This window comes from Callithrix jacchus, chromosome X (assembly GCF_049354715.1).
Source record: "Callithrix jacchus isolate 240 chromosome X, calJac240_pri, whole genome shotgun sequence".
NCBI lineage: Eukaryota > Metazoa > Chordata > Mammalia > Primates > Cebidae > Callithrix > Callithrix jacchus.
In genome coordinates, this window is record NC_133524.1 from 84,185,902 (window position 1) to 84,200,216 (window position 14,315).

Consider the following 14,315-nt stretch of genomic DNA (forward strand, 5'->3'; position numbering starts at 1 on the left):
AGAATTAGAAAAAGCTATTCAAAGATTCGTATAGAACCAAAAGAGAGCACAAATAACCAAAGCAATTGTAAACAAAGTGAAGAAACCTGCAGGTATCACATTACCATTTTTCAAAATGTACCAAAACTAATTTCTAGAAAAGTGCTGGGATATGTATATGACTAGCTCATTTGAGATGACTTAGAACATTATATAGTACTTCATAATTTTTTTATATTCTAGGAGCATGTATCTGTAGTCATATAGACATACAGTCATATAATCAGCTAGGAATCAAAGACATAAATATTCTCATATTCTTAGCAATATCAGAGTTGTTGGTGTAAAGTTATTTCACCTCAGAAGTCACATTTGTTATTTTAATGACAAGATGCTGTTATTGATTTTGACACCTTAAATGATATCAGCAGCTTTGTGAGATTTCTCTGTATACCAATGGTAGAAAAATGCAATTATAAGCCAGGCGTGGTGGCTCACACCTGTAATCTCAGCACTTAGGAAGCTGAGGTGGGAGAATTGTCTGAGCCCAGGAGTTTGCAACCAGCCTGGGAAACATGGCAAGACACATTCTCTGTAAAAAATAAAATTAAAATTAAAAAAGATAAGAAAAACAGCAAGAAGAAAAGTGTAATTACAATGGCCCTTTAGACTGCCCTCATTTAATACGGAGAATACAGAGTGAAGTCACTAGAAATTTTTAAGCACATAAACACATTCATCAATTACTTAACCTGAGCCACTCTTTTTTTTCATTCAAGCACTAATATATCACATATTCCTGTAGGTGGGCTGCATTTCTACAGCAAAATTATTGTGATGGGTTATACGTGGCTCTAAAAAACCTGTGGAGTTTAAGAAAGCATCCTAATTTCAATGTGTTAAAGGATACTCAAGTGCTAGGCACCTTAGTTCAGAACTTATTTTGAGGCATCATAGAGAGCTCTTGGCTGATTTTGACTTGAGGTGATTGTCAGCAATTTACGTGAATTGCCTCTGGTTTCTCCATGTCAGATCAGCTCATCTTTCCTAGTCAATTGAAAACATAAAACAAAATACTGCCTTTCCTCCTTGCCCAACTCTCACCTTCAAATTGTACATAATGGATGCATTTATAAATCTATCAATGCCTTTACTCAGAGATGGCCAGAAGATGTATATCACCTGACAGTTTCTATCATTATTTGGTCAAGTGACAAGGTTGAACTTTCAAATATATTTATATTCCTTATTTTTCTGGGGAAAATATCACACTTTGGTCATGTTTTATCTATAACCAAATAATTAATTCAACATTCTTTAGTTCTAACATGTCCTGAGGCATTTTGTATATAATAAACAAAGTTAAAATACAAAACATTCCTTGAGGACTACATCCTTGTTTTCAGTTAATATGGCAACTCCTAATACAGTGTTATATGTCCCAATGGTACTCACAAAATGCTAGTAAGTAAAAGGAATTTCGTGAAGCATTCAGTGCCTACTTCCCAGGAAAAAGATAATATGTAACATCAATGCGTATTTACATCCCATATTTTGTCTACTTTATTTTTGTGTTAGATTTGGGGGTTTGGGGTGACATTTATCAGGGCAGAGTTTTGGAAATGTAAACAAAAATATTCATAGCCTTTTCTTATGAGCATCATAGAAATGTCATTTGGTTTGCTTAAAAGTGAGGCTTCTGCTGAAATAATATCCAGGAGTTAGGCTTAGTTCTGCTTATAAGTCAGCTTGCTGATGAGGATACAGAATTTATTTTCCCACTGCATTTATTTTCTGAGTTTCCTCACTTATAAAACTGATTATTGATGCCTTTCATTTGCCATTATTCTAAAGTGAGAATGAAAATAATGATATTCCATGTTTAACTGAATTAGTTCTTACTGCTAAAGAAAATATGTAAAATATTTATATGGATACTAAAAAGGCTTTCCGCATTTCTTTAAAATATAAATTAAAAGAAAGGTTTCAAAATATCTGAATAAGAGATAGAAATTACAGTTTTTCATAGGGAAGAGTGATACTAAAGTTTCCACCATTTTGTTTTCTTTGAAAGAAGAGTTTAAAGTTGATACTGTTGTTAAAGTATGAAGGTGTTTAAGTGGGAAGATAATGTTAACTCAGCAGTATCATTGCTTTGATCTTTGTTTAATGTCTCACAAAACTAGATTGCTATTTGATTGACAACCTTGTCAAAGAGTGAATGAAGACTGACACCGTAATATTGAAAATGCAGCGTTTACAAAACTTGAAACCTAAGTTTTCTCATGACGCTGCTTCTTTTTTGGAAGGCTCCATTTTACATTGTTTTTAAATAAGTGTGTACCCTGCTAGAATACACCAAAATGTCATGTTTTTTGTCTCCTGATTTCCTGAATTCCATTCACCTCCTTACACACATAGCATAGGTATGTCCCTATTAGCAAACATTATTGAGAGTTTTTACTTCAAGTAAAACTCAAAACCCAAAGCCTCATCACTCTCGTGTCTGTTCCTTTTCAAAAGACAACTCTGTTTGTGTAATGTCAGTATATTAGTTCAGTGTACCACAAGCTAGGAATTACGCTGTGTAGTTAAGTTGTTAACAGTGCAGAATCTAGAGTGTAATAGAACCAGATTCAGTTCTGAGCTTTGCTGTGAATTTGGGCAAGCGTCTTTTAACTTTCAATGCCTGATTCCTAAGCTAGAAAATATGGAAATGATAGTACTTGATGTTTGTATGAGAAATAAATGATATAATTAATATACAGTACTGAGCACAAGTCTTGCCACCTTTATAATTATGACTATTACTATTGTGCTTAGTATAATATTATGCTCACCAAAACAACAAAGAATACCTGGAGACTGAATTAGTAGAACAAATAACTATTTATCTCAGACCATTTAACTGTCCCACTAACGAGAAGCTTGAAGTCAGTTCCAGTTCCACTTACTCCTGCTGGTTTTACAACTCTAGTTTATTTTTTGTTGTTCTCTATTGTAACCTTAAAGAAATATTTATACAGTACAAAGTGCAAAGTGCTCATTTATCTTCATTATATATAACTGATAAAACCATGAAAACATAGAGATTGTGAAATCATTACAAGTAAGGCATGAGTGTTTTTCCTTTCATCTAAGAATAGTGGAGATAGAATACTGTATTTGTTCAGCTTCCAAGTAGGGTAGAAATTTAAAAAATAAGAATGAAAGCAAAGAATACTGTGTTTGGGAAGGGTGGGAAACACAAAGGGAAAATACACTGTAAGAGTTATTATTCCCTTTTTAATTGCAAGAAATATGACAGGGTATATTTCTACTTCCATTGCATAGAATTAGTGTTCCAAAATGGCTTCACTAGACACACAGTGTGAAATAAAATCTGGGACTGAATTGCCTCAGGGAGTCACATCATCATCAGTGAAAGACATTTAGATTTCTCTAAGCCCCTTGAGTTTCTTCCTACTACATAAGATAGTCATATTAGTGCTATTATTGTTTTAAGGAAAACATCCTGTAAGCCCATGGACATTGACATTCAATCAGGTGCTTCCTTGGAAGTACACGAAGCACACAGTTCTATTATTTCCTGCTTGCCAGGGGCTTAAAATCTGACTGAGGAAACTAAAATTTCTTCCAAAAATCCAACCTTAAATTATCTGTCACTAAACCAGTGATTCTTCCTAACCTAAGGAACTTGATTGAATTGTGGTCAGTTCACTTCATTTTAATTTTGTAAGCCCCTAGAACCTATTTAATTCTCTGAAAAGAAGGTTCCTGTTTTTATTGGCAGCGTAGTAGAATCTGAAAGAGTTCCTCATCCTGTTTAAGAAGAAATTGTAAATCTTGGCTAAAGACACAAATGCTTGAGGGGCGAATACCTAGGTATTAGCTTAGTTTTCATTGTTTTTATTTCTATTCGGAATTTTGAGAATAAAATTTAGATACTGGCTTTAGTGCAGCAAAATTACATTGTTTCTGAAGGAAAAAATTCTGATAGAATAAAGTGTTGAAAACTTGTTTTTCTTTTCTTTTTTTTTTTCAATTTTTACCAACAGGTGAGGAGGAGAACACTATTTTATATATAATGCATATATTTTAAGCTTGGTCTAAAACAAATCTGATTATGGCTAAGTATATTCTATTTGTAAATAATTGTTCATTTTCTTTCAAGGTATTTTTTACTATGGCGATGTGATGATTTTGACAATTTTGTGATTTAAATTTATACCTTGAACTTATAAATATCTACATGGCAATAATGACAACAATTCCAAGACCATTATTTTTTTCTTTAATTATTTTCTTTGTCTATAAGTTTAGCATTTCAACACATTCTCAGAGTTACCTATTGATGGCACTGGGAAAAGGCAATAAAATGCATTGGCCTTCAAATTCACAATTACCATCTTTTCCACCACACCGCCACCCCATATCAAAGCCTTTTTGGATCAGCTTTTGTCATTTTCTTTTCCTTTTCTGATCACATTTGCCTTTGTGTTTCTTTCCTAGTTCTAATCATTGTAGAAAATGTCTAAATTAAGCATTTGCAAACTAATGACTTCCTTTCTTTTGGGTATGTACCCAGTAGTGGGATTGCTGAATTGTATGGTATCTCCAATTTTTGTTTCTTAAGGAACCTCCAAACTCTTCTCCACGGTGGTTGTACTAATTTACATTCTCACCAACAGTGTACAAAGACTATGTACCCACAAAAACATAAAAATCAAAAATTAAAAAAGAAACTAATGAAATTCACTTTTGAAAACAAATATCCTTCTGGTGTTTCACTTAATAACTCAGGTTTAGAAAAGCTGTTAATTCCCTCCTCTCCAAGAATTGTATTTGCCGGTAGAAATAATCCCTATGTAAACAATAGCTTAAGTATCTTCATCCTATTTTGGGCTCAAAGTATTTCCGTAAAAAGAAAAGTCACAGCCCCACTTTTAAAACATGAACATTCGTTTATTGTTTCCTTTCAACTGTCAAAATAATTACTTTTCTTTTTGCCTTCAATAATTTGTTCTGGTAATTAAGGTTTCTGTAAAATTAAGTTTGAAAAGTGCTTTTAACATTCAGATAGACTGCAGTGCATATTTGGCTATTAAATAGCCAAATCTGCTTAAGTCTGAACTAATGTTTAACACTCTCAGCTGTTTGAAGTAGTTCACTGCCAAGTTTAATGGTGCTGGCAAGGGAAATGATCATATTACTTGCTATTATATTTTGGGGGGTTTGTTATTCTAGTAATAAAGACAATCAATGGCATTTCTGAACACAATGGTTCAGATCCTTTACATAGTGCTTTCCCACTACAAGCTGCAAACTATAATTTCAGTGGAAATGGTAAGTGGGAGGCCTTGGCTGTGTTTTATTTCATGGAAGTTCATTGAGAAAAACAATTACATTTATGACAAGATTTATAATTGTGTGTGCCTGCATGTTTATATACACACAAATGACCATAAAGTTACGTGTCAGTGATGAATATAAACGTAGGCAACAGGGCTTTTATTGTGTATGAACCTTTTAGAAATCAGTTTTATTATCTTATTACCGTGTACAAAATAGAGTAGAAGACAAAACGTACTTAAATACTATACATTTGTTTGTAAATGTATTTCCTCTGTGTGGAGATGCTACAGCATGGAGGTAACATTTTTTGCATATAAAATATGATGCCAAAAGGACTCATAAAATTACCTTTTTGTTAAGGCAATAGAAATAAATGTCACCTGTTTCCCAAATGATGAACATTTTGACAAAGGTGGAGGAATGCAATTAACCAAAGGAAAATTAAAATTAATAATTGAATTTCTCAATTGTAATTCAATTTTGGATAATGCTTCAGTACTATAGAGATTATTTTATTTTGCTTGGAAAAAACATTTCATATGTGTACTGCGTTTCTTGGTAGAAATGGAGAGGGTAGCTTTAAGTTTTATAAGCGTTTGACTATCACACACATGTATTCACACATACAGAGATTGGTCATTACAATTGAATTGGACAATCAGTTCAATCTGAAAAGATGTCAGCTCTGCAAGATAATTGGTTTGGTTTCTGTTTCTTTATATTTGTTAAATGTTTTACACTCAAATGGTTCAACAAAAAGGTGTATGCGTAGACACAGCTCAAGTTGTATACCGCTATGGCCAGTCTTTTTTGAAAGTACTGCATTCAGTATTAAATTATATTCATTGTATGAAACAAAGAACAAGTACATAAGAGATTAGAATCCACAAATTTAAAATTCTGTTTTTCTAAGTATTATAACTTGAATAAATTTACTTTAAATTGTAAATACCATTGACCCTTGAACAGTGCAGAAGTTGGGGCACTAACCACCACCCGCCCCGCTTCCAGTCAAAAATTCACATATAACTTTTTTTTTTTTTTTTTTAGTGACAGTGTCTTGCTTTGTTGCACAGGCTGGAGTACGGTGATGCAATCATATCTCACTGCCACTTCAACCTCTAGGCTCAAAGAATCTTCCACCTTAGCCTTCCAAGTAGCTAGGACTACAGATGTGTACCACCATACCTGGATAATTTCAAAAATTTAGAGACAGGGATTGCTATGTTACCCCGCGTGGTCTAGAACCCACAGCCAAAAGCGATCCTCCTGCCTTAGCCTCCCAAAGTGCTTGGATTATAGGCACGAGCCACCATGCCTGGCCACCTGTATAACTTTTCACTCTCCAAAAACTTAAAACTACTAATAGCCTGTGGTTGACTGGAAACTTTATTGCTAATATAAATTGTCAGTTAAAACAAATTGTATGTGTCATGCATTATATACCGTATTCTTACAAAACAGTAAGCTAGAAAAAAAGAAAATGTTATAAAGCAAATTATAAGGAGCAGAGGATATAGTTTCTATTTATCAAGTGGAAGTATATCATCATAAAGGTCATCAGCCTTACTGTCTTCATGTTGAGTAGGCTGAGAAGGAGGAAGAGGAGTGGTTAGTCTTGCTCTCTCGGGGTGGCAGTGGTGGAAGAAAATTTGTGTATAAGTGAACCTGCACGGTTCAAACCCATATTGTTCAAGGGTCAGCTGTAGTATATTGTTACTAAGGACATAAAACAATATGGTAATTAACTTTCAGAGAGTAAGAACCTAGTTCACACTAAGCATAGAATACTACTTAAAGAAATTATCTCCAGTAATGCTGGAAGAACCATACACTTCTTTTCTACATATAGAAACCCATTCATTTTGGATTTAGGGAATATGGATTTGATAAGCAGTGAATCAATACCTCAAATCCTCTTCTAATTGCTGGCTTTCTGACCACTGACATATTTACAATATTGAGCAATCCCACTTCAACCACAGAATGAATGTTAACCTGTTGAGTGCTGTTTTCTTAAATTAAGGATCATGGGAAGTTTCTAGGAATTCAGTCTAGGAATCTATTTACCTTTAGGCTTTTGTGTTCTAAGCCTTAATATGTGCTCTCTAGGCAGCTCTAGCTTATCTCAATGTTCATATGACTTTCTGTCATATGTAATTTAGAAAACAAATATTTATGGGATGTCTCCTATATGTAAGGCAAAATGATAGCTTCTGCAGAGGAAAAAGAGAATAAGTAGATCATAGTCCCCAGCTCAAATAATTTACATCTAAGCTAGAGATTTCAGACATTAACATGTGAACTTTTATTTTTTGTTTTTTATTATTTCACTTCAAGTTCTGGGGTACGTGTGCAGAACATGCAGGTTACACAGGTATACATGTGCCATGGTGTTTTGCTGCATCCATCACCCTGTCATCTACATTAAGTATTTCTGTCAATGCTATCCCTCCCCTAGTCTGCCACTGCCTGAAAGGCCCAAGTGTGTGATGTTTCCTTCCCTGTGTCCATATGTTCTCATTGTTCAGCATCCATTTATGAGTGAGAACATGTGGTGTTTGGTTTTCTGTTCTTGTGTCAGTTTGCTGAAAATGATCATTTCCAGCTTTATCCATGTCCCTGCAAAGGACATGAACTCATCCTTTTATATGGCTGCATAGTATTCCACGGACTACAGATGTGTGCCTCTATGCCACATTTTCTTTATCCAGTCTATCATTGATGGGCATTTGGGTTGGTTCCAAGTCTTTGCTATTGTGAACAGTGCTGCAATAAACATATGTGTGCATGTGTCTTTATAACAGAACAATTTATAATCCTTTGGCTATATACCCAGTGATGGGATTGCTGGGTCAAATGGCATTTTCTAGATCCTTGAAGAACCACCACACTGTCTTCCAGAATGGATGAGCTAATTTACACTCTTACCAACAGTGTAAAAGCATTCCTATTTCTCCACATTCTCTGCAGCATCTGTTGTCTCCTGATTTTTAATGATCACCATTCTAACTGGAGTAAGATGGTATCTCAATACGGTTTTGATTTGCATTTCCTAATGAACAGTGATGATAAGTTCCCTTTCACAAACATAAATAAAATTTCTAAGGACTCACTAGAAGGCAAAGTGTAATAGCAAGGAAGATCATAAAAACAAAAACAAATATTTCCAAATTTCAATTTCTAAAATTCTGAATTTATCATTAAACTGTTTTTGCTTCTAATTTAAACTCTAATGTTCTCGACTTTGAGAGGCTTTTTTTTCTACTCTGGCTCATTCAAAACTTACAGAAACATGTAAAGAACATTGAGCACGTAATATGTCATTTTTATTTGCCAAATTATAGTCCTCAAACAATACCTTGTACAGAAAGAGTAAAACCTAAGCTGAAGTAGAAATGTATTTCCTGGATTCATTTTGAAAAACACTGTCACACTGCAAGTTGGAAGACTGATTATTCATTGCCACACTAGCACACAAAGTGCATTGTACTTAAATCTTTTTTAAATATCAAAAGCAAGACACGTAAAATTAAAAGAAATTTAAAGAATGTGAGCTTTGGTATATAAGAAGACCTATTCTCACTCTTAAAATTATTTAAACAGGTGCTGTAGGAAGCCATTGCCTGTATAAAGCTTTTAAGATATTTACAGCAAAACATTTTCCCCTGTGATTGAATTTTTTAAAGTACTAAAATACCATGGAGAAATATGTTTACCACCAGTTTTATGGCACGCTAGATGCATTCTGTGTAAACTTTGTATCTGCTTGGACTCAAACAGTATTGCAAAAGGACACCATGGGGTATACAGCTTTGAAAGCGGATGACACAGTACTAATGGGAATGTCAGTATTATTGTAAGAGTAACACAGTTTTAAAGTTATTCTTTTATTACAGGAAACCTGAGTAATTGTTCTTATTTTGCATCTTAATTATAGTAGGAGTATTTTATATCTGTGGAAATACTACCACTATTGTGTTCCACTTTTTGACTTTGGTGGTGATATGGAATATAACATTTGTGAAGTCTAAGCACGGGAAAATATAATGGTAAAATTTTCTCTTACAACATGTATTATTCCATTGAAAAGTAAATAAGAGATAATTACGTGAGACCTGAAAATGCAACCCCTATATGCTTCAAAGGTTTGGGTTGACAATGTTTAAAAAGCTACGAGATATCAATAATAGAATTTTTCTAACCAGTGAGTCAATTTTCTAGGTGAATTGAGGAAGACAACACATGGTGTGAGTATCCAGATGAGAAAGTATCTTCTGGAAACTTTTAGCAGAGGCAATAAAGCAATACACATAAGTGCTCAAACTTGAATAGCATATTGCATTGCTTTTCACCCTTATAATTTTTTAAAAATATGCCAACTGTCAGAGTGAGTGGTAGGTAAGGTCGGATGGTTACATGGATTATTAGTAAATTTTCCCTAGAAATTGTGGTATTGATTGTGCTTGAGAATCAGGCTGTGATGCACTTCATCATCTGTTAATATAGGTATTTTAACTAGAGATAAGATGATAGAATATCTTGTCATTAACCAAGAAGAGAAGGTAATTTCAATGCCATGTTAAAAATACAGTATTTAGCCATTTACACTGGAAAAAATGCCACATGGGAAATGAATAATGGAGGGGAGTGACAATGGACACAGAGGCAGTGAGCAAAGTGATCTTCCGTAGTGATAAAATACAATTAAGAACGTTAAAATCTCCAAGGGAAGTGAACAGATATAGCTGTTCAGATGATGGAGGCATGTTCTTTAAGGTCAGATTCAGTACAAATGCAGAAACGGCTAAGATATGGATACTAAACTAAAAATAACTTTATGGGACTCAAATGTTACAATGTTGATTTTTAAAGCACTTTATCCAAATAAATGGCTCATAAAAATATGCCAACTTCATAGAATTGGAATTGAAGATGGAAATTTTCGGTGCTTTGTCTGATTAGAAGATATTAGTGATGAAAGACCTTACATATTAATTTTACCTTTATTTTCTTTTCTTCATGTTGCATAATTTCTCTGGTTATTGAGTGCATAATATTTACACATTCATAAAAGCAGAAAATGTTAAACAACTGCATTTAATATTAATTATTGAATTTTGTAGGGCTTCATGTGAAGTAAATCTTAAAAATATTTTTTCTCCTGAAGAAATATCATTGGCTATGAGTACAATAGGACAGAGAATTTTTGCTTCAACATTTGCTATTCCATATGGATTCATAAATATTTGTAACAACAGTAAGTAAAGGAATTTTAACATTAATAAAATAAGGTAAAATTTGTTGGTAAAAATTGAAGATCGATTTTTCATATTTTCTTTTTTTCATTTAAATATTTATTAAACAAATGCAGAATAAATGAACTAAGTGAGCTGTTTTAACCTGAAGATATAAAACAACAACACCAAATATTCAGATGGGTGTCACATAGAAAATGAAAGAATTGTTTAGTATTTCTGCGAAGGGAAGATCTTGAGCTGAAGGATTAAGGTTGTAAGTAATCAACAGGCCATAAAATAGTTGTACAAAGTGTGTCACATATCTTAGTCACTTCTTTCTCCATATAATGCATTCCACACTTAACTTTTCCCATCTTACAAAAGGAGATAATAAAACTTAATACTTCTCATGAACATCTTAAATAAGTCACATTTTTATGACAAGCCCTCCACTGCCAGCAATAGATGTACTTACAGTATTGGAAAACATCTAACAAACTGATTTAGTATAAAAATGTTTTTTTTTTTTTTTTTTGTTCCTCAGACATATTTCTGTATTTTACATTATTGGCTCTCAGGAGTTGGGGAGAAAAGAGAGCATGGTCTCCAAAGAGGGTGAATCATAATCCCCAGCGATACAGATATTACCCTCAAACTCCAAATAAAACATCACAACTATCAAAAAATGGTACAGATAAGAGTATGGTGTGTGCTGGGGCTGCTGCACAGGCAAAAGACAGTTGATGACCACCGTTCTATAAGAAACAGGAAATCCTATTTTACGAGTCACTAAAAAACAAACTAACTACCGTAATACTGACAGACTCCATCCAGACTGTTAAATATTACAAAACGAGAACTGTTTCAACAATTATTCAGCATAACGTTTAAGGAAAAAATGTACATAAAACATCGTACTTTATATGTGTATTTTATAACAGTAAGGAATGGTGAGGGGCTTCATTCATCTAACAAATGAAAAATGAAAACTCGTCATTTCTATATTTGTCAATATACAGGATTTTGAAGGTGAATCTTAAATTCAGGGTGATAAATCAGTTATACAGGAAAGCCACGTAATCTGTCCTGGATAATTGCTATTCACTGGGGATCGGGTGAACTGGAATTGGCTCTGACAATGGAATAAACTTGTTAAAAGAAACATCCAGGGGCCTTGCAATTGGCTTTCTGGGCGTAGCTATTCTTACAGTGGAGTCAGCTTGCCATGCTTGTTTTAATACACCTTTCACAGCCTCTTCTTCTACAGGACATCCGACAAAGGCTGCAAAATCATCAGCGATTATTGAGGTATACACTTGAGAGACAAGGGCAAAGGATCATCTCCTTGTTATATCTCTAAGCGCTTCCATAATTGGCTAGAACACCTTAGGCCCCTGGTGAGCACTGATGGTTGTATAGATCACAAGGAAATGTCTCTGCCAGATTCCTTTTTCTACTGAGCAAATTCCCCCAAGTTCAGAATTTGAAGATTTTATAGCAGGTGGTATTTTTTAACCAAACGTATCTTGGGTTATTCATGTCATTGTAGAGCAAATAAAAAGCTAAAAGCTGACCATACATTGGGGCTGTAGCAATTTTTCCAAAAGTCTGGAACTCTTGGTTCTTGCACTGATCCAGCAACATTTTAACTGAAGGCACTTTCCTCAATCATTGCCTCTAGCATCTTCCCAGCCTGTCTCGAGGCCACACTTTCCCAACAGCCAGACCCCAAACTGTTCCCCTTTTTCTATATTCTTAGTAGAAAGTACACTTAGCTTAAACTTGCAAGTTTCCATGGGAATAAATATACACTTAAATTAAATTTGAAGGGAAATGCGACCGGTGGCTGGCAAGATGTCAAAACAGGAACAGCTCCGGTCTGCAGCTCAAAGTGAGATCAGTGCAGAAGGTGGTTGATTTCTGCATTTCCAACTGAAGTATTTGGCTCATCTCATTGGGACTGGTTATACAATTGGTGCAGCCCACTAACGGTGAGCTGAAGGAGGGTCGGGGGGTCGACTGAAACCACTCAGGTACTTTGAAGACTTCAGGCTCGAAATACCTTAGAACTAATCTGAGAGAGAATTACAGAATTACAGGTTTGTTCTTTTGTCTGGTTATTAGGAAGACAAAACACAATTCCATAATACCTTAATTTGTTCTTGACACATTAAGAAAATTCTTCACTCCATTTACCAGAGTAAGTTTTTTAAATGAATTTATAGGGTAAATCTTGGAATCAATGTATATTCAGTGCACTTCTTTTTCTTGAATGTTCCAGATCTAGAAGGCTGGCATCGCTTCAGATGTAGCTCATCTTTTTGAGGACCAACTGTATGCTTAGTACCATGCTAAGTGTTTTGCATTTGAGTTTTTTCCTTTAAACTTCCCACAAACACTCTATGAATCTTCGTATTCTATAAATAGGGTAACATCCCAACACACAGAGACATTCAGTAATGTTTGCCATGCTATAAGAAAAATGCAGATATAGGAAGTAAGTCAAAAGCAGAAAGGGATGTATCAGATGATTAACTTTTATATAATCATTTATTTTCAACTGCATGATACGTTTATGAAAGATTTCTAAAGAATTAAAAAGTCTTTGAAAACATTCCTCTTTTCTTACTGACAAATCGTATTTGTCTAATAGTTACTAGAGGAAATCACCACCACGCTCTTCAATTTATACCACCTTGCTTTACACCACAATACAATGCAAGACTAGGTACTCAAGTGTTTCTGATAAAAGTGATTAAGTAATGTGAGAATATTGAAATAGAAAAAAATAAATTTGAATTGGGCCCCAAAAACTAGAAATGAAGACGAGGAAGAGGTAGCATTAAAACACAAAACAAAATGGCACATTCATGTGTTCTAATACTGGCATTTAACCATCCTTTCCTCTTTGGATATATGTTATGAATTGTTTTATTATTAACAAAAAAGAGTGTCCGCAAGATGGTCCAAATTTTCATGGCAATAGACAACATCTAAAACTAGGATTGTGCTTTCGGTAAAGGTTGTTAAATTGAGCATTACTAATAGATGCCAACTTCCTTGATAAAACTTAAGAAATTTTCAGGCGAGAAGCAACAGTTTTGTTTGTTTTTTTCTTTTTTGAGATGGAGTCTCGCGCTGTTGCCCAGCCTGGAGTGCTGTGGTGTGATCTCCCCTCACTGCAACCTTCACCTTCTGGGTTCAGGCGATTCTCCTGCCTCAGATTCATGAGTAGCTGGGATTATAGTCCCCTGCCACCACACCTGGCTAATTTCTGTGTTTATAGTAGAAATGGGGTTTCATCAGGTTGGCCAGGCTGGTCTTCAACACCTGACCTCAACTGATCCACCCACCTCAGCCTCCCAAAGTGCTGGAACTGCAGGAGTGAGCCACCGTGCCTGGCCACAATAGTTTTTATTATCGTAATGTCTATATTACACAGCACACAAAAAAGTCAAAATTGCAGTGCTTTGCCTTGTTAATTTAATATATACTTTAAATAAAATTCAACTTGCTAAAATAAACAATTAGGGTGATTTTCAGTTAGCTAGGTTTAAAGCAGTGTTGCAATTACAAAATCAAGACTCATCTATCAGGAAAACCCTTAATTGTTTGTATACAACATATGATGCCTCAATGCCTCATTTTTGTTGTTCTTTTTTTAAGAGGCAGAGTGTCACTACATTGCCCAGGCTGGAGTGCAGTGGCTATTTGGAGGCATGATCATAGTGTATTGCAGCC

General features: G+C 34.5%; 1 protein-coding gene and 1 pseudogene across 13 annotated transcripts in view; one reads left to right on the forward strand and one right to left on the reverse strand.

Moving 5' to 3' along the window:
- DACH2 (dachshund family transcription factor 2) overlaps positions 1–14,315 on the forward strand; it is a 647,423-nt gene that overhangs the window by 599,682 nt on the left and 33,426 nt on the right. The gene's annotated exons all lie outside the window — the stretch shown is intronic.
- Positions 11,630–12,215, reverse strand: LOC108589873 (COP9 signalosome complex subunit 8 pseudogene; annotated as a pseudogene).